Source organism: Periplaneta americana, chromosome 4, assembly GCF_040183065.1.
Source record: "Periplaneta americana isolate PAMFEO1 chromosome 4, P.americana_PAMFEO1_priV1, whole genome shotgun sequence".
Taxonomy (NCBI): Eukaryota; Metazoa; Arthropoda; class Insecta; order Blattodea; family Blattidae; genus Periplaneta; species Periplaneta americana.
Genome location: NC_091120.1, coordinates 80,891,018 through 80,911,270, shown reverse-complemented (window position 1 = coordinate 80,911,270; position 20,253 = coordinate 80,891,018). Strand labels below are relative to the sequence as shown.

Here is a 20,253-nt window from a genome sequence, read left to right as displayed (position 1 = left end):
GTTGGAAGCAAAGAAATCTTCTTCCCAGTAGCCTTGGAAAGTGCATTTTTGTGTTTGATTGTACTGATATGCTGCGGTATGAAATATTCGCAACGTCGCACAGTGGTTCCAAATACAAATCTAGCAGGACAAAATTAATAACTCTCCTCGTTTCTAACAGATTTTCATGAAATTTTGTATACAGATTACAAATGGCATTTTGCATTTGTGTGTAAACTCTGATTACGATTGGATAAAATAAACCACCCTTCTACAGGGGTTGAATTTTAAAAAATTATAATAATTTTACAAAACTGATTTTCGCAGGGATTGGAACGAAATCACAAATGCATTATATACTTTCTATTAGATTTTAATGTGTGAAAGATGCTAAAAATACACAACAGTGTACATACTGAGTCAAATATCATTTAATTTTTTTTTTAATAAAATAGCCTACATATTAATACATTTTAACAAAACCGCTAACTCTGGTTAAATAAACCTACATTTGAAATATTTACAGATATTTGGGAGAGTTGTAACTCTATTAATTTTCAAACATCATCATCTTGATCATCATCATCATCATCATCATCATCACCATCGTGATCCTGGAGCAGTCTCAATAGGTGTACATCAGAAGATACACTTTTTCTAATCTTTTGGCGTTAGATATGAAGACTGCTTACCATCGGGCCAGAGGAAATTCCATCAAATCCATCGTCGTATCGGCTCTACAAAATTTGCGCTTTGATAAGCTTGTTCCCTGAAATTCTTGTAATCTTTATTTCGGACTTCTTGGGGTTCCTCGGACATCATCCCAACTGAAGTACGGCTTCCTTTATCAAATGCGCACCATAGGTATTTTATGCACACTTTGCCGCATGTAATGCCACTTATATTTCTGGATGTATAATTCTACAGTGCCCAAGCAGTATTTTTTCAAACTCTCCAATATTAATACTGTACCCACTGGCGATTGTTTTAAGCAGTGGTCGGCAAAGATTACGTCATATAAAATGCAGCCCGCAATACACAGCGAAGGGGAATGTAGGAGAGAAGGATATCCAGATTGCTTAACGTTGAATGAACAAGTGTTGGCTAAGGGGATGTAAATCATGCCTTACCCCTCCCCCCTGCTTGTATATTCGCGAGTTACGAAATGACGACCACTGGTTTTAAAGATGGTTCCAAATCACCGAATCAAGCCTTCATCTACGCCAATAGTTTCTGATGCCAAACCTGGATCTTCAAAGAACCTCCGCGTGCTAATCCCGGCATTAGTCGTACCAAATTCTGGTTTGGGAATGTCGACATAAAGTCCCATTTCTTTACGCAAGCGATCTTGTTTTCTTTTCTTTCATTCATTTTCGTGACCCTTTCTGAGTAAAAACTTAACACTTGCTTTACCATTTGCGCTGCATCAAGCCTGTATGTTGATCTCAAATCCATTTCTGCGACAAGAGCAATCTCTTCAACCGAGTGTGTTTCCAGCAAAGGCTTCAGCTTCCTCTTCTGACTTTTCTCAGCACATTCATGAAACGGCTTTTGTGGACGATTTTTGTTTTTTCTTTGCTAGACACATTCTATTTAAAAAAAAGTCATTTTAACACTTAACCAATCCTAGTATTTCCTTAAGAAAATTTTTTAATACGTAGAGGCAATTAGTCCATTGCTCTTTGTTTCATTCAGAATTCAGCACTTTTTTCTGCACTAATTTACGATCATGTCCCTCAGAATCTCCTAAACCATTTTCATTAATACATACTCACACACACACAGGCTAATCTTCTTAACCCGTCTTAGCCCAAACTCATTACAGATGTACAAATTGTTTATAAATGATTAAATAATGTTTATTATAGCCTATAGAAGTATTGTTTATTGAGAATTCATGGAAAATCATATTTACAAACGAATTGTAGGGGTGTCACCTGTAGGTGACATTGGGCAATAAATCTTGTCACATTTAATGACTGCAATATCATATTTTATTCAGTGGAGAATATTTAAGTTAGCATATATGTAATAATACTACTGGATGGGACTGAATCGCTGGCTGGATGTCTGTATGGAGCTTTTCTATAAAGACCACAACATACTTGCACGATATTTCGCCGGAATTCACAATATCTCAAGTCTTTTTGTATTGCATCTCTCCTTGATACTAACCACGCATTATGACAGACTGCATCGAGATCAAATGCATGCAAAATTGGGTACCACCATTTCGTTCCATGAAAGCTCACTTTCAAAGAATGAACTTTTTCGTCAAATCTATCTACTCCTTCCATATATTTGATGTACTATTCAATAACTGAAGGGCAATCCACTTGAATTTTGCTTCGTTTCCCTGCAATAGCACTGACTCGATCTGCTTTCAAAATTGGAGTTATATTGTGTCAGTTTGAAGCAAGAGTGGCAATATTATTATCATGCCATCGAACAACAGCATCATCCTGTGTCACAGCGAAAGATATTGCACCACGATTGCGCTTTTTCATGTGCTTAGCGAGGTAGCCAAGACGTGTAGCAGCTGACCATAGTTTATATCCAAAACGCATGAATATGAATATGCTGATTGCCACTATGTCTCCCATAATAAGGAACCATTGTTTCATGAATAGATTTGTGACTCCACCATATCTTTTCAAACTGTTGGCCAAAATTGCCATTTAGAATCTCGAAGTATCTTCGGACTTTACCAAATTCATCATTAGGAGGAAGACTGAAATTGTCCGAAAGATGTAAATACTTACGGATTTCTGTAAACCTATTTCTCCTCATGGTATTGGATACAAGTTCATTGTGTACATCTGATTTTGTTTCGCAAAACATTGTTATGCTTTGGGGAGACATGTAGTCCATCAGTAATAGAATGGCAATGTAAACTTTTTATATCATTTTTGTCCAATTCAATAGAATGATTCCTTTGGAGGGCATAAAATTTTGACATTTTACACATGACAGCGAGTATTTCTTTACTGAACAGGAGCTCGAAACATTAGACAGGAGTAAGTTTTGAATCATTATAATCTGTAAATGTTTCATCTACGTCGCCTCTTCCAGATTTACAAGTAAAGATTTCTTCTTTGTCAGACCACTCTTTATTACGAAAAGAAATATTAGAAGTAGATTAATTTTTTTTTCTCTGCTGAAGTCTAATATTAGAAATAGATTGTCTTTCATCGCGAGAAATGTTAGAATAACACTGTGTTCTTTCGTAGACCATAATTATTTCTTCCATGTATATTCATATCTGATTTCGGTAGTTTGTTTTTGTCTGTTGAAACTTCAGTGTTTATTTCCTCAATATAAGAATTGGACATTGTTATCTCGTCAATTGTTGATAGTCTCGGGTTACTTCCTTCATCATTATCTATTAGTACGTCATTGGCAGAAGTAACGTTGACTTCAAATGTAGGTCTGAGTATTCTTCCTGGAAGATGGTTGATGTCACTGGTTGTTTCGTCACCACTTTCCTCACCGATAACTGGTCCATCAGCCAGTGGAAATATGGTAATATCAATAACAGACGAAGCTCCAACTGTATCTTCGTCCATCACCTCCAGTATTTCATACACAGTCAGACTATAGAAGAAAAATAAGTAACATAACTATACTAATATAATGAGATCGGACGTTTAATGTAGGTCTATCTGACCAATGTCACCTGGAGGTGACATGTCACTTTGTAGTCCCTATATACACTATATGCAACTTTTTTACTTGTTTTTGAAAATTGCATATACAATATCAATAGATTAGTAATGTATATATGGAAACAAAAATAAAACTACTTAACTCTTAGTACTATTTTCACAAGCCATTATGTGAAGTGCGCACGAAGTTGAGATTCTTCTGCATCCACGCTGATGTTTTCTTCCCTACTGCTGCAGATTTACGAGCTAGTCGCCAAAAATGGTTGAAATTCAGTTACCAGATGTCTAATAAGGCATTGTCGACGGCAATTTATGTTTAAATATATTTATTGGTAATTTTGGACAGCTTGTTAGGGAGCGTCACCTGTAGGTGACATTGGGACATCAAGAGTTAAAATATTATTTTCTTTTCACGAAATGTCAACTAGTTCTCTTCTTGGAATTCCGTCTACCATCACTAAAATATAAATAAAAGGAGAAGGTGGTTGAAGTTAGTTACAAAACCTTTATAATTACATACCTAAATGACTAATGTAAATGCTGAACCTGCTTTGACAGTGGCCTTTTGTGGCCTTTGCTTTTGCGGGCCTGCTACAGCAAATACAATTTTAAAAATTTTCATGGAACACTTCTCTGTGTATTAATGAGTATTATAACTAAATAACACAATGTTAAAGTTCGAAAATGCACTAAAAATGTAGGGAAATACTTGTAGTTTTATTCATCGAAACTCGAAGGGGATTGGCAATATATTATATCTTCACACATCGATGTTCCGAAGGTAACTTGCCGGGAGATGCTAACGAGAATAGAATGTCTGTGCTGAACACTTGACTTCTACCTGCTCCTGCGCAGAGCACAATAATTTTTATGGGAAACTGAATACGAATCGTAGATACACGACTATTTAGGATTATAGAACTGCAGTATTTATATTGTTTTGAAGTTCAAACTTTTATACCTTTTGTCCAGTCAGATTTGAGTTTGGAACCACTGTGCGTCGCAATGAAAACTGAAAGAAAAATAACTGTTAAAATTAACGTTAGACCCACACTCATTGTTGCCTTGTCAAATAAACACAAGCAATAATTAAAACGCTTACTGTTATACATTTTTGCACGGCAGCACTCATTGTTGCAAAGAGAATATGAGCTAACAATAATATACATTCGGTGAAGTCACTTTCATTGTAGCGGTATGGTAATAAAAATATGCCTGTAGGCAATTTTTAATAATAAATTAATAATAATAGATAAATAATCAAATGAAGGCAAAAAAGCATTTGTTTTGTAAATTAGGAAATTATATTAGAAAATGCAGAAAAGGGCAACACAAAAGTGACGTTTCAATCACAAAGGTATAATTCGTACAGATTTACTTTCAAAATGAAGATTAGATTTAACACATTCAAAAAGGCATTCTGCCAAAGTTCCGGTCTCCGGTAATTACTATTTAAACACTATAATATTCTCTTCTGGCATTTTTTCATTGTGCAGGAATCGAATCCGGGACCTCTTCGTTCATAGAGATGCAAGCTAACCACCACATCAAAGAGGCGTTCCATAATTTATTCATTTACTTCTTGAGTTTTGTAATTTTAATTGTTACAAATATTTATTCTGTTCATGTTTTAAAACTGATATAAAATTATCTACGAATACACTATTTGTAATTTGACATTTTTTTTATTATTTTGGTTTACATTATCTCAGAGGTTATAGTCTTTTGTTTGTAGATATATAAATTTTATAGCGAGAAATTTATCTCAATTTTAACAGAATAAATTGTTAAAAGTGTATGGTAATTTAATAGGCTATATAAATTGAGGTAAAAAATGGTATAGTGCGAGCAAAATTTTTAAAATTGTCTTAGAATAGTTATTTCTGAGCATTTTCGAGATGTGATCAATTTTGAAGGCAAACATTTCTCTGCCAAGTTAACTCAACGCATGACAGCTAGTTGCGAAGGAGGCAAGTTACTCGTATATTACGGGTGGTAATTATCGCAGTACTCTGTTACGTAACTGAAGGCAATTTTTATAATGGAAAATGAGGTTTGTAAACCACAGCTTCCGATTTCCTGGGCTCTATTGATAATTTCCTTAGTTTTTCAGTATTTCCGCTACATTACGTCGCCGTAACACAAATGAGACCGAATGGTCCAGGGCACTACCATACGTAACGCTATATAGGCGAAGATTATTTGAAACACTTTGACTGAGTAAACAGTTTCGGAGCTATTCTTGCTATGTTGGAATAATACATGATTATTACAATTTTAAGTTTGCATAACTATTGAAAAATCAAAGTGCACTGAAAATAAACATCACATTGGAATTTATAAAGCAAGTGGACTCATCAAATTCAGTTAAAATCTAGAATACAGTAGAGCATCGATTATCCGAATACTGATCAACCGAAACATCGGTTAACCGAAAGTGTTCCAGTCGGCAAATTCAAATTTGCGCGCGCGTCGTGTAGAACTTTCGCTAGCGCTGTTTGCGAGATTTAGCGGCAAAGAAACGAGTCTCGGGTCAAAAAGGGACTTTTTTCCTAAACTTTAGGCCTACTTTAATGACCATTTTCAAATTGTCAAACTAGGCTAGTCAGTTGTATGTGTTATTTGCAAGACGTGTGATACAAAATATAGGCTATATAATATGTACAGTTTTGTAATATCAATGTTTCTTTGTTTCATACTGCTCCTATGACACAGGTACAAATTGTTTTCGTAAATGATTGGTTATCCGAAAAATCAGTTATCCGAACACCTCCCGTCCCCAATTGTTTCGGACAATCGATGTCTACTGTATGCCCAAACCGTTATTCAGTAAACTTCAATAATGTAGACAAAAGTGTAATTGAGTTCTATCCCTGGTAAAGGGCTTCAGGAAGAATTTTTCGGCTATTTTTCGTCAATGAAAACTTCTTCAGTTACAAACATCGTTAAACAAAATACTACTACTACTCCTACTACTACTACTACACACTACTACTATTACTACTACTACTACTACTACTACTACTACTAATTCTACCACTACTACTACTACTACTACAAATACTACTACTACTACTACTAAAAGGTAAAGGTATCCCCGTAACATGTCATGAAGGCACTTGGGGGGGCATGGAGGTAGAGCCCCATGCTTTCCATGACCTCGGCACTAGAATGAGATGGTGTGCTCGGCACCACGCTCTGACCGCCTTTTACCCTCGGGAAAGACCCGGTACTCAATTTTATAGGAGGCTGAGTGAACCTCGGGGCCGTTCTGAAAGTTTGGTAACGAGCAAAAATTCCTGTCACCACCTTGGATCGGAACCCCGGACCTTCCAGTCCGTAGCCAGCTGCTCTACCACTGCTACTAATACTACTACTAATACTAATACTACTACCACCGTTGTAATACCTTGTTAGATATATTTTCAAATTGTAAGTTATTCCGGTAATTTTCTGTACGAAATGAAGGTTCCCACACAAATTTGAACGGAGATAAAAAATCTTTATGACATATAGTAATATCTCTAATTTACTATATCAGTAGGTACTTATTTTTAAAGAGGGCATTAAGACAAAAATTATTATATTCAGGATTAAACACAGAACTACTTTCGTCTGCACACTATGTAGGCTGGAGAAAGCAGTCAGAATAAATTTTTTAATAGCTGGTAGTTCATTACCGTTTTTGTAATATTCATGAAATTTTGAAGTACACTATATTATTAGATATTTCTGTAGAAAATTATTTTGATGATTTGTTATTAAAATGCTGACTTCTGAGGTCAGACATTAAGCTTTATGCTTTTTATTGGTAAATTATGCCTGATTATGATTAATAATCAAATTATATATTTCAAATTATATTACAGTCACGATCGAAGTTAAAGTACCAGTGCAAAATTTAACAGAAATGCGGGATGGTGTATAGAACATTTGAGGTATGGAACTTGTGGTATTGAAGGTGATAAGAGCTTAAACATGTACAGTATATCGCTATCGGTTATTGTTTTGCATAATTTCCACATTTATTTGCACTTAATATTTGTATTTATTTGCAATTATTATTTATATATGTTTAATTATAGTTATATCATTTACAATTCTGAGTTGAAAACGTACTGTAATTAACTCTTCGAATGGTATGCAAGGGTCGTTGACTTGTATCATGATTTGCAATGTGACAATGTAAACACTATGGACAGAAAACCACTTTGTGGACGATAGATCAACAAACAAAAAATAGATGGATTGCCTACGTGGAAATAATAAATGTAAAAAATACATGTGACCCTCATTTCTAGAACCTACTTATATTTGTAAACGATATAAAAATAATAAACATGTTTAGGGTGACCAGATTCACACCGATAGAAAAGAGGACACGAAGCTTCAAAAAGGAGGACATTGTTCGAAAAAAGAGGACAGAAAATATGTACTTAGATTTAGGCTTAGGCCTATATTATACTAGAAATTACGTCAATATCTAATTTTCTTACAAAATATTTACAATACAGTCGGCTTGGGTAGTGTAGTCGATATAGCACTGGCCTTCTTTGCCCGAGGTTGCGGGTTTGACCCCGTCCCAGGTCGATGGCATTCAAGTGTGTTTAAATGAGACAGGCTCATGTCAGTAGATTTACTGGCATGTAAAAGAACTCCTGAAGGACAAAATTCCGGCACACCGGCGACTCTGATATAATTTCTGCAGTTACGAGCGTCGTTAAATAAACCATAATTTTAATGATTTTACAGTTAGCTACATATGAAACTCAAATTAACTATAATTATTAAAGAGGACAGAAAATATATATTTAGATTTAGGCTTAGACCTATATTATACTTAAAATTATGTCAATATCTATTTTATTACAGTATACAGTAAAACTTAATAATATAAAATGATTTCACAGTTAACTACATTATGAGGCCAAGGGAACTATAAATTACTATCAAAATACATAAAAAGATCGCACAAAATGTGAATTTAATATCACTTTGTAAGCCTTACTCTTAGTTATGATCGTTGGCAAAGAGTATATTTCGTCGATGCTACTGTCACCTACAGGTAAATTACTTGAAAAAGGCATGAAATCATATAAAATCAAAATATCAGACATACAAGTTGCGAAAAGGAGTACATTTCTTGATTTTTTTTAAATCCGCCCGGACCCCGGACAAAGTTCTAAAAAGGAGGATATGTCCAGGCAAAAGAGGACGTCTGGTCACCCTAAACATGTTAATTATAGTCAGACATCGGATTCTAGGGCAAATGCCTATTTTGTTTCTTTAGGAGAAAAGTAAAAATAATTATTAATATTTGTGTTTCATGGAAATTTAAAGGTATTCAAAGAGTTTTGTAGTGCCCTAAAATGCCCTAAAACGGTTATTAGAGCCTAATTTGTTAATATTCGCCTAAAAATGCCTAACTCACTGTAAAGTTTCGCATTTTACTCTTACTTTTTATAATTTATACATGCATTCACTGCGAAATTTAAGGCATTTAAAAAGTGGAAAGTTTGCTTCACACCGGCCATGAAACCATTGATAAAGGAAACAAAATGTTTTGAATCTCACAACACTCGCAATAGATTTCACCGAATTTAACATGTTTGGAGGCATAAATGCCGACAAAGAACCAACCTTAGTTTTGAAGCAGGCAACAATCACAACATGTGCTGCTACCGATTCAGAGATATACTATACTATAAAAATGACTGTTTTCGGTCTGAAACCGATTAGCTGTACTGCCCTTCAGAGTGTCATAAAATCACAATTTTTGGAGAAAGAGTGTTTTTGAAATATTTATGAAAAGTCGTAAAACTGCGAATTAGTAGGGTAAACCGTTATAAAATATTTAAAAGAATGGCCCGCCTAGTGTTAACACTACCAGGAAATGCAACAATAAGTGGAACTTTGTATTTTTGTCCAATTGAATCTCAATAACAACGGTTCATTTGAATGCTCGTTAACAGTTGCTCTTTCCCTCACCTTATTTGTGTTGAGAAGTTTTGAGCGGTAGGACGTTTTCCTGTGAATTTTAACGCGATAATGCCGAAAAATATAAGTGCAAAATCTACATTGATCCGGCAATGGCTAACAGAATATTCAGAATTCACTTATGATAGAAAAATAATATTCTGCAAGATTTGTAGCAAACAGGTATGTAACAATAGTTGAAATATATAAATTCTATTAATTTTAATGAGTAGGCCTATAATATTTATACACTGAGTGAGCTATCCTGAGGTATAATTCTTTTTAAGACCACTACACTTTAACCTTTTAAATTCCGATAGTTAAAGTATTTGCAGGTCATTAAAATTTTGATTGTTCGAACCCACTAACTTTGTGATAGAAATACGGCAATACAACAATTAGGATTTTATTTTAATTCAGTTTACTTTACATTTTTAGATTTCGCAAGAAAAGAAGTGCCACCTAAAGCAGCATGTGCAAGGAGCGGCTCATAAGGCTAAAGCTCAGCAGAACAATCAAGTGCAACAAACTTTACTAACACAGCCAACTTCATCCAATCTCAGCAGCAATTTCTATGCTGATTTAACCAGAGCGTTTGTTGCTGCTAACATTCCCTGGAATGCAATTGAAAATCCGGTTTTAAGCCAGCTTTTACAAAAATACTGCAAACAAAATATCCCATCTGAGTCGACCCTAAGAAAAAATTACTTAGACAGAATATACAATGAAACTTTAGCTTCCATTCGGGAGGATATAGGTGATTCTTACATATGGGTCTCTGTGGATGAAACCTCAGATCCTATGAATAGGTATATAGCAAATATGGTAGTAGGAAAACTTAGTCCTGATGGACCTTCGATTCCACACCTCGTATGTGTTAAGGAACTTTCGAAAGTGAATAGCCAAGCCATTGCTTATTTTGTAAATAAAGGCCTACAGTCTTTATACTCAGGTAATATAGACGATTCTAAAATTCTGTTGTTTTGTACTGATGCTGCCTCATACATGGTTGCTGCAGCTCCACTTCTTAAAACATTTTATCCTAACCTCACGCATGTAACCTGTCTAGCACATGGCCTTCACAGGGTTTCTGAAACAATCCGGAATGAATTTCCTCTTGTCAATTCGTTTATTTCTAACACAAAAAAATGTTTTTGTAAAGCCCCATCCAGGATTTCAATATTCAGAGAGAACTTTCCAGATATCCCACTCTCACCTCAGCCGGTTGTTACACGATGGGGAACCTGGATTCAGTCAGTGGTGTATTATTCTAGGTATTTTAAAGAAGTGGTCACAGTTATTGATAAATTACCTGAAACTGATAGTGCAGCGTGTGTGAAAGCAGTGAAAGATTGTCTGAATGACTCATGAGTGAAAAACGATATTGCCTACATAACATCAAACTTTTCTTTCATACCTGCAAGCATTGAACAATTAGAACGTGAAAAACAATCTCTTTGTAGCCAAATAGCAATAGTAAAGGAAGCTCAAGTGAACATACATTCTGCTTTGGGCGAAACTGGGAAAAAAGTTAAAAATAAGTGGGACAACGTATTAAATAAGAATGTAGGATTTTCATTGTTGGAAAAAGTATCAAGAGTGATATCGGGGGAAAGTGTAAATGTTCCAGTAAGTATTGATGTTTCTATTGTACCTAATTTAAAATTTGCTCCTCTCAAATCAGTTTCGGTTGAAAGAAGTTTTTCTGCTTTCAAAATGATTCTCAGTGACAAAAGGCAAAGGTTAAGTGTGGAGAATTTAGAAAAAATTCTGGTGGTGTACTGTGCAGATAATTATAATAAAGTCTGAGCATGGAACTGAATTTCAATAACTTAAAATGAGTAATCTTGATATCAATAATAATTATTTCATTAGTTTCAATATATTAAATTTGTGCAGCTCTGTTTATAAATATAATATAGTATTCTTTTTTAATGTTTAAACATACTTTTTTGTGCGTATTTTAGTGTATAACTAAAAATTTCAGTGAAAGAAATAAGTATGATACCTTGATGTGCCTAAAATGCCTATTTTCATTAAAATTGAGCCTAATTTTACAAATTTTGAGCTTATTTTAGGCGCCTAAAACTGCAATTTTTAGTGCCTAAAAATCCGATGTCTAATTATAGTGTAAATGAATATATTTTTTTATTGGGTTATTTTACGACGCTGTATCAACATCTAGGTTATTTAGCGTAATGATATGAAGGTGATAATGCCGGTGAAATGAGTCCAGGGTCCAATACCGAAAGTTACCCAGCATTTGCTCGTATTGGGTTGAGGGAAAACCCCGGAAAAAAACTCAATCAGGTAACTTGCCCCTACCGGGATTCGAACCCGGGCCACCTGGTTTCGCGGCCAGACGCGCTGACCGTTACTCCACAGGTGTGGACTAAATGAATATAAATAATAAATGTAGGTAATATGAAAACAGTAAGCATTTATCTCATTAATAGGCTTCGAGATTTCGGACCCAATAGAGCAGTTCAGTGGGAAATCCGCATAACGGCGTACTGAGTATAGTGGTAAAGCGTACAGTGAGTGGCGGTACTGTAGAATGGATGCCAACAAATACGCAAAGGAAAACGCTCTGGATTTGAAGGTTCTGACGAATAATTTGGTCTTTATACCCATTTTCAGACTGTGTCTGAAACTATTACACGGTTAGAAAAGTCAAAGCAAGAGATGCCGGAAGCCCTGAAATTAATTGAGGAAATAACACAGAGAATTAATGAGACACCAAGTACACCGGTTACTGAACGTATGAAACAGAAGTGGAAATCAATTTTATGTAAAAATAACGGATATGGAACATTGTGTAACATAAACAGCAAATTAGTGGGCATAGAGTCACCCGAGAATAAAGAACTGTCTCTTAGAGACTGCAATGATGTTAGGTTTTTTCGTTTTGCTCCTATCACGTCATGCGACGTAGAGCGCAGCTTTCTACAGTACAAACTTTGGCAGATAACTGAAAAAGATTTACGTTTGAGACACTGAGAATGTATCTTGTAGTACATTGGAATTCGGTACTGTAACTGCACTTCCTAAAGACGACCAATAGGATAAATGAAGAAATTAAAATTGCTACATGTTTATTTCCACCATTAACACTGAGTATAATTAAACAAAAATGCTTATAAAGGACAGGAGAATAAATACTTTTCACATTCTTTTGACATTGTCGTTGTGTTATGTATATTTACTTTCAGAATGTACATATGTGTGTGGTGTGTTCCCCCATACTACCGAACTCTACTCTAAATAGTAACGTTGTTACCTCAACTCATCTCTTCCTACGTGCAGCGAGTCAACAACCTATAGTGCATGCACTGTAAACTTATTGTATCGGGTCCGAAGTCTCGAAGCCTGCTCATTAATCTGACTTCGCAGACCCCAAGTTCGTGTCTGAAAATGTTCCATAGAGCATCCACTATTTCCTGTTCAATATATGCACGCTTTTGCTGAAGCAGTCTGTGGAAAGTCCATTTTCATTTTTATGGTTTATGCTTTGTAATTGTGCTAGTAATAATATTCATAATTATTAATCAACCACAGTGTTTATCTCTGAAAATGAGATATTTGAAGCGTCCTACCAGCAATTCTCTCCCGAGAAGCGAAAAAGAAAAACTAATGCTATTACTACTAATATTGATATTGTTAATAATAATAATAATAATAATAATAATAATAATAATAATAATAATAATGAATCTAATTCTTGACCACCATAATTTACAAGAGTGTTGTTAGTGAAATCCTTTGTTTTTAATCAAAAGAAAGAAGAATCTGGTAAAATATGTTTGCAAGATTTGTAGGTAGATTCCAACAACGCCTTAGTAATTTAGTTCGGAGGAGTTGCTCGCTTGAATAGCGTTGGAGTGATGAAGCAAGTCACGGCCTGGAGCTGATGCTTGCTTGTTCAGCGGAACAATGTAGCGGCATACCACACGAAGGGGCTTTGACGTCAGAAGAGCGATCAGACACCCAACCCACGTTGTTGTTAATAAGAACTCGCAGACCACGTGCACTGGGACACGCAGCAGACACGTACTATTGTGCATTCTCTGGAGCAACAGCCCGGCTTACGCTGTAATGAATGGTTGGGAAGAGAAGCGCTCGTGTTGTTTACAGAGATGATAGCGGAGCTGAAGCATACATACGAGTTTTTTACGTGTAACCTTTATATTATTCAGACTACACTAATAGCAAAAATGAACGGTTTTATGGAACGGAAATTCAATTAATATTGCATGGAAATGTTTACGTCATGTCCGATAAAATGACAATGAAATAAGTCCATTCCTATTCAGGCCGCATATACTGTATATAATCTACTAGAAGTACTTTATTATAGTCCATGGAGGGTAGATTATTGCAATATCGATGGCTGAGAACCAGACTGTTCTAAGTCCAGCTTTTTATAAGAAAAAATTTGTGTTTCACTGTGTTCTCACATCAGAGCAATATGAAGTTCACCAGATTAGCTCTGATAATATAATTTAACTTAAGGCATTCATATCTGAGCTGACGATGTGATGTTCAAAAAAAGCCCTCATATTTCGTTTCCATAGCATTAATTTTCTGTAAATTATGCCTTATTATTATTATTATTATTATTATTATTATTATTATTAATGTTATTATTTCTTCTTTTTTCCAGGTATGTGCTGCAACTAAGAACGTAGTTCAGTTAAAACTCTGCAGTGTTGCAAGGTAACTTCGTCGATTTCCTTTAGTAAATTGGAGTTTATTTTTTCTGCACGCTACCTATAAGTTGTAACTTTTTCTTATATAATTTAATCTTTACAATTTGCCTCCATGTATATTATAATTTTGTAGCTTTTATCTTTCACATTGCATAACTTTCACGCTTTGCTGATTGTGAGTTAGCCTTATCTTTTTTTTTTTTTTTTTGCTTTTAGTTTCTCAATGTTTGTAGTATAAACAGAAATTATTACCGTGCGTATAGAGCTAATTTTATTATTTTCCGTGATAACGCGTTTTTCAGTACCCTCAATACCGAGAAAGTACCAATTATATTAATGGCGCCAGTCTTGTCGTCACATGGACAGCAATTTGTCTTAAACCATTGGACGGATTTTGCTAACGTTCAAAGTCTACGAGTTAATTCATTCGGCTTTGATGCACATGAAATATTAGGTCTTATAATTTTTACTGAAGATTTAATGTGTTATTATTTGAAATGTGTAACACAAATTGGAGATTAATTTCTTCATTGACTCATTGATTGATTCCTTCATTCATTAATTCATTAGAGCCTACAAATATTTTGACGTAGGCCCCTAAATACGTCTATGCTAAAGGTCATTCGGGGAAAAAAAACTCAAATCAGGTAATCAGCCCAAGAGGGATTTGGACAAAAGTTCGAATAGGCTTACAGTCCTGGCTAGGCCAAACCGGCGGAGTGTACACTTATTTTTTTTCTCAGATATTAAATGGTTAAATACTTAGAAGGTCGAAATACAACAGTGTTCATAAGTTAAGATTAAAGATAATGTAGATAATTGTTACAGTTGTCTGAACACTATTTATTAATAAAATGAATAAAATAAATAAAATTGGTTAGAAACCATACATGTTTCGGGGGCTGTGCTCCCCCATCATCAGTGGTTGTACCACGACTGCAACAAGAGAATGGAATGTATAAAGATCTTGAATATACTACTAAAAGTATAACATTTATAAAATACAAAGTCTAAGACAACATCGTTAAAAAATAAAATGATCCAATGTATTGAATTGAAATTTCATTATAAACTTATTCATTTTATTAATAAATGGTGTTCAGACAACTGTAATAATTATCTACATTATCTTTAATATTAAATGGTTACTTAGGAGATAGTGAATAGTGGCAAAGTAACCCCACAATTTAAAAAATATTACTATCGGCCGTTTTGGTCAGTGCATTCTATCTGCTTTAGTCTTGTAAAGGGCGATAGTGGATGTCGACGTAGCAATAAACAAAAGAGGTTTTCCCTGCTTTGACAGCTGATAATATTGCACTTATCTCACAATACTTTTGGAAAAAACTATTTTTTAATCTATTATTGTGTTAATTTATCGTTGTATATCACGCACGGCACTGACGCCTTCACTGACAATAATTATAATGTTCGGTATTTAATTCTTTAAGGCAGTTTGGTTTTCTTTTGCCGTTTATGTAGTGTCTGAAATTTACTGGATTTGGAATTGAATTCTAACATGGAAAATCTGAATTTCTTCCAAATTATAAATTCAAATGCCACGTGCCATATCCTTAATATGGTTAATTCCTTTTATGTTCCTTTCCTTTTACATAAGAACAAAATATATGCAATTTACTTCGTACAGTTAATTTTGTTTCTCATTCTGTTTAATATTGTGTTGTGTTATTATTCTAATTACGTTTTTGTTAATACAATTTTCAAAAGTTGTTAATTCCATTTATTTTTATGTTTTTATGTTTTGTTAATGACGGTTTTTACGGTCTGTTATTCTAAAATTACATTTTCTCTCTTTTAGTCCAAAAGTTCGTAAACTGCTGTTTTCTTAAGAATCTCTTCTCAGTTGCTTTCAGTCTCTACTTGGAGATTCCAAATGTCACTGCAATACAACGATGTGGGAAGGATTGTGTATTGTACAGTATACTTTTATTGTAGTAGGTTTTGCATGAAATTGACTTTAAACACGCGTCAGACTAGAAAGTGTGTTATGACAGTACAGTATGCAGTGTCTTGAAAACTGTTTTGGTGTCTATCCTCGTGTCTCTAGGGACTGTTCAGGCAGAATAAAAAATATTGTATTAACTTATTCTGCTAAATTGTATCCCCTTTTATCGTTGCCAATTTTTGTAATAATATCTGCTAATCCTATCATGGAAAATATGGTTATTTACATACATACATCATTATTAGGTATGTACATATTAGTGTAATAGGCGTACTATTTATAATATCAGGTTCCAGACTGATCACAAAACTTTGCATTCAAGTTCCCACTGCTAGCCAGAGTGGTCTTCTTCCAGGAAATAAACTCAGACTAAAGGAATTATATCCATGAAAGAAATTTTAAATATTTGAGAAATATTTTTTTCTGTTAGAAATGAACGATTTTGCGTTTATTTTCTCTCTCTTCGTGCACCCCATCATCATGGGAAATAATATCATAGTCTAGTATATATAGCCACGAAGCACAATACGTAGTAAATATGCATTCATAGATAGTTTCTAACCACTAGGATCGCTACTATCGCCTCATTACAGACAATGCGAAATAGTATCTGCACGGTCTATTGTTCCTAGTATCCTCATAAACTCAAGCTTCGTGACTATATATTAGACTGTAGTAATATAATGGGACGTTCCAGACGTAAAAAAAAATGTAAGGTATAACGGGCGAAACAGGGAAGGCAAAAAACTTCGCTGTACTCCTAGTTTATAGACGATACGTAGATGAGTCGAACTCTGTGAAGATGTCACGTAACATCTCTAACATAAGTTCTGAAGACTATGAGCCTAAGACAGTTTAAGCTTATAACCATCATTCTTTCTGAGCTGAAAACGGAACAGAGTATTATAAATTGTGACCATACATCAAGGGACACATCGTTACAATAACATTAAAATTCCGGCGAATGAGTAACTCATATAGCCTATGAATTAATAATGTTACAGCATACGCTGGAGCCTTGTTTTTGGTTTACGTTATAAATTTGATGTTATTTTCATAGAAACGCGGCAATTTTAGTTACTGTAGATCTACATTTAAAATTAATTTCAAATTAAAATTTACAAAACAGTATTTTTAAATAAAACCGACGGAATGGCCCGCATATTATGAATCAGGACCGTTCCGTTTAAAGCAGGACGTATGATGGCGCTATTGATAATCAAAGTTTTAAATTTCTAGGTATTGGTATTGGTGGACATGGTGAGTCCTTTTGATTCTGCATAACCAGTGTTCAAATTGATAAAAATGTAGAGGAATATCTCGTTTATATAGGCCTACTAATGTTTCATTAATTTTTAAGTAGATATTTGTATCAATTTATAACAATATTCGGTTTTAACGTTTATTGTTATAAAGTCATGTATTATTATTATTATTATTATTATTATTATTATTATTATTATTATTATTATTATTATTGCTGTTGTTGACGCCAATAAGGCATAACTCATGACGCAAATAAGCCAGGAGATAGTGCGGTAGGGTAGCCAGTTACTTTTCCCTTTCACTGCAATCTTCTTTCTCTGATACAAGTCGTCAAGTGAGGTATAATAATAGACGTACACTTCCCGCCTGGGATCTGCAAGCATGAGTGACGTTACGCGGTAGGTAGAAGCAGTACTGTAGTATGCTCGCGCATGCTCATTCTCTGTTTTACAGACGAAGCTAATGGTCGCTATGCTTTCAGATTCCAGGCGACTAGTGTACATATCAGCCAGAACCTCAGTGAAAGATTATTATTATTATTATTATTATTATTATTATTATTATTATTATTATTATTATCATCGTCGTCCATTTTAATTACTGTGACACTGACATGGTATTTCGAATTTCTGGTACCATGATAACTCTTTCTAGCCGACTTTATGACTCAAATACTATAGAGTATACATTTTATCTTTCTACATTCGCGGTTGTACAGTGGACGTGGCAGTGCACACCGCAGCTGCACACATGCGAGCGTGGAAATATAAACTGTACGTGTGCACTGTGGGTAATTTACAGATTAATTACAAAATCGTGTTATGAAAATAACGATCGTTTATGGAAACAAACGTATAGTCCTTCTGACATAGTTCTAAAAAATATGCAGTTAATGTACTATTTTTATATTAAGTGATAATTTTTAAGGTTAAAATCCAGGTTATATAAACAAAAGACATGCAGTTGAGAATAAGCTCTCTATAGAAAATTCAGTGTAGAGGAGAAAATGTTTTGACCATTACAAAAAATAAAAGTAAATTTTCCGAAATGCAATTTCAGGAAAGAATCGCTATTCGGGCTACTAATGGTTACAACTTACTTACAAATGGCTTTTAAGGAACCCGAAGGTTCATTGCCGCCCTCACATAAGCCCGCCAGCGGTCCCTATCCTGTGAAAGATTAATCCAGTCTCTATCATCATACCCCACCTCCCTCAAATCCATTTTAATATTATCCTCCCATCTACGTCTCGGCCTCCCTAAAGGTCTTTTTCCCTCCGGTCTCCCAACTAACACTCTATATGCATTTCTGGATTCGCCCATACGTGCTACATGCCCTGCCCATCTCAAACGTCTGGATTTCAAGTTCCTAATTATGTCAGGTGAAGAATACAATGCGTGCAGTTCTGTGTTGTGTAACTTTCTCCATTCTCCTGTAACTTCATCCCGCTTAGCCCCAAATATTTTCCTAAGCACCTTATTCTCAAACACCCTTAACCTATGTTCCTCTCTCAGAGTGAGAGTCCAAGTTTCACAGCCATATAGAACAACCGGTAATATAACTGTTTTATAAATTCTAACTTTCAGATTTTTGGACAGCAGACTGGATGATAAGAGCTTCTCAACCGAATAATAACAGGCATTTCCCATATTTATTCTGCGTTTAATTTCCTCCCGAGTGTCATTTACATTTGTTACTGTTGCTCCAAGATATTTGAATTTTTCCACCTCTTCGAAGGATAAATCTCCAATATTTATATTTCCATTTCGTACAATATTCCCGTCACGAGACATAATCATATACTTTGTCTTTTCGGGATTTACTTCCAAACCGATCGCTTTACTTGCTTCAAGTAAAATTTCCGTGTTTTCCCTAACCGTTTGTGTATTTTCTCCTAACATATTCACGTCATCTGCATAGACAAGAAGCTGATGTAGCCCGTTCAATTCCAAACCCTGCCTGTTATCCTGAACTTTCCTAATGGCATATTCTAAAGCGAAGTTAAAAAGTAAAGGTGATAGTGCATCTCCCTGCTTTAGCCCGCAGTGAATTGGAAAAGGATCAGATAGAAACTGACCTATACGGACTCTGCTGTATGTTTCACTGAGACACATTTTAATTAATCGAACTAGTTTCTTGGGAATACCAAATTCAATAAGAATATCATATAATACTTCCCTCTTAACCGAGTCATATGCCTTTTTGAAATCTATGAATAACTGATGTACTGTACCCTTATACTCCCATTTTTTCTCCATTATCTGCCGAATACAAAAAATCTGATCAATAGTCGATCTATTACGCCGAAAACCGCACTGATGATCCCCAATAATTTCATCTACGTACGGAGTTAATCTCCTCAAAAGAATATTGGACAAAATTTTGTACGACGTCAACAAAAGTGATATTCCTCGAAAGTTACCACAGTTGGTTTTGTCCCCCTTTTTAAAAATAGGTACAATTATGGACTCCTTCCATTGTTCTGGTACAATTTCCTTCTCCCAAATAGCAAGTACAAGTTTATAAATTTCGCTATATAATGCACTTCCACCCTCTTGTATTAATTCTGCTGGAATTTGATCGATACCTGGAGACTTGTACTTTTTCAGATTTTCTATCGCAATTTCGACTTCTGAAATCGTGGGTTCGGGTATAAATGGCTCAGCAGTTTGTATTTCAATTTCGTCCCGAT

The 20,253-nt window shown here is 34.8% G+C and overlaps 1 protein-coding gene across 1 annotated transcript in view; it reads left to right on the top strand.

Moving 5' to 3' along the window:
• The window catches only part of LOC138697982 (uncharacterized), a 706,355-nt gene that overhangs the window by 387,894 nt on the left and 298,208 nt on the right, over window positions 1-20,253 (top strand). The gene's annotated exons all lie outside the window — the stretch shown is intronic.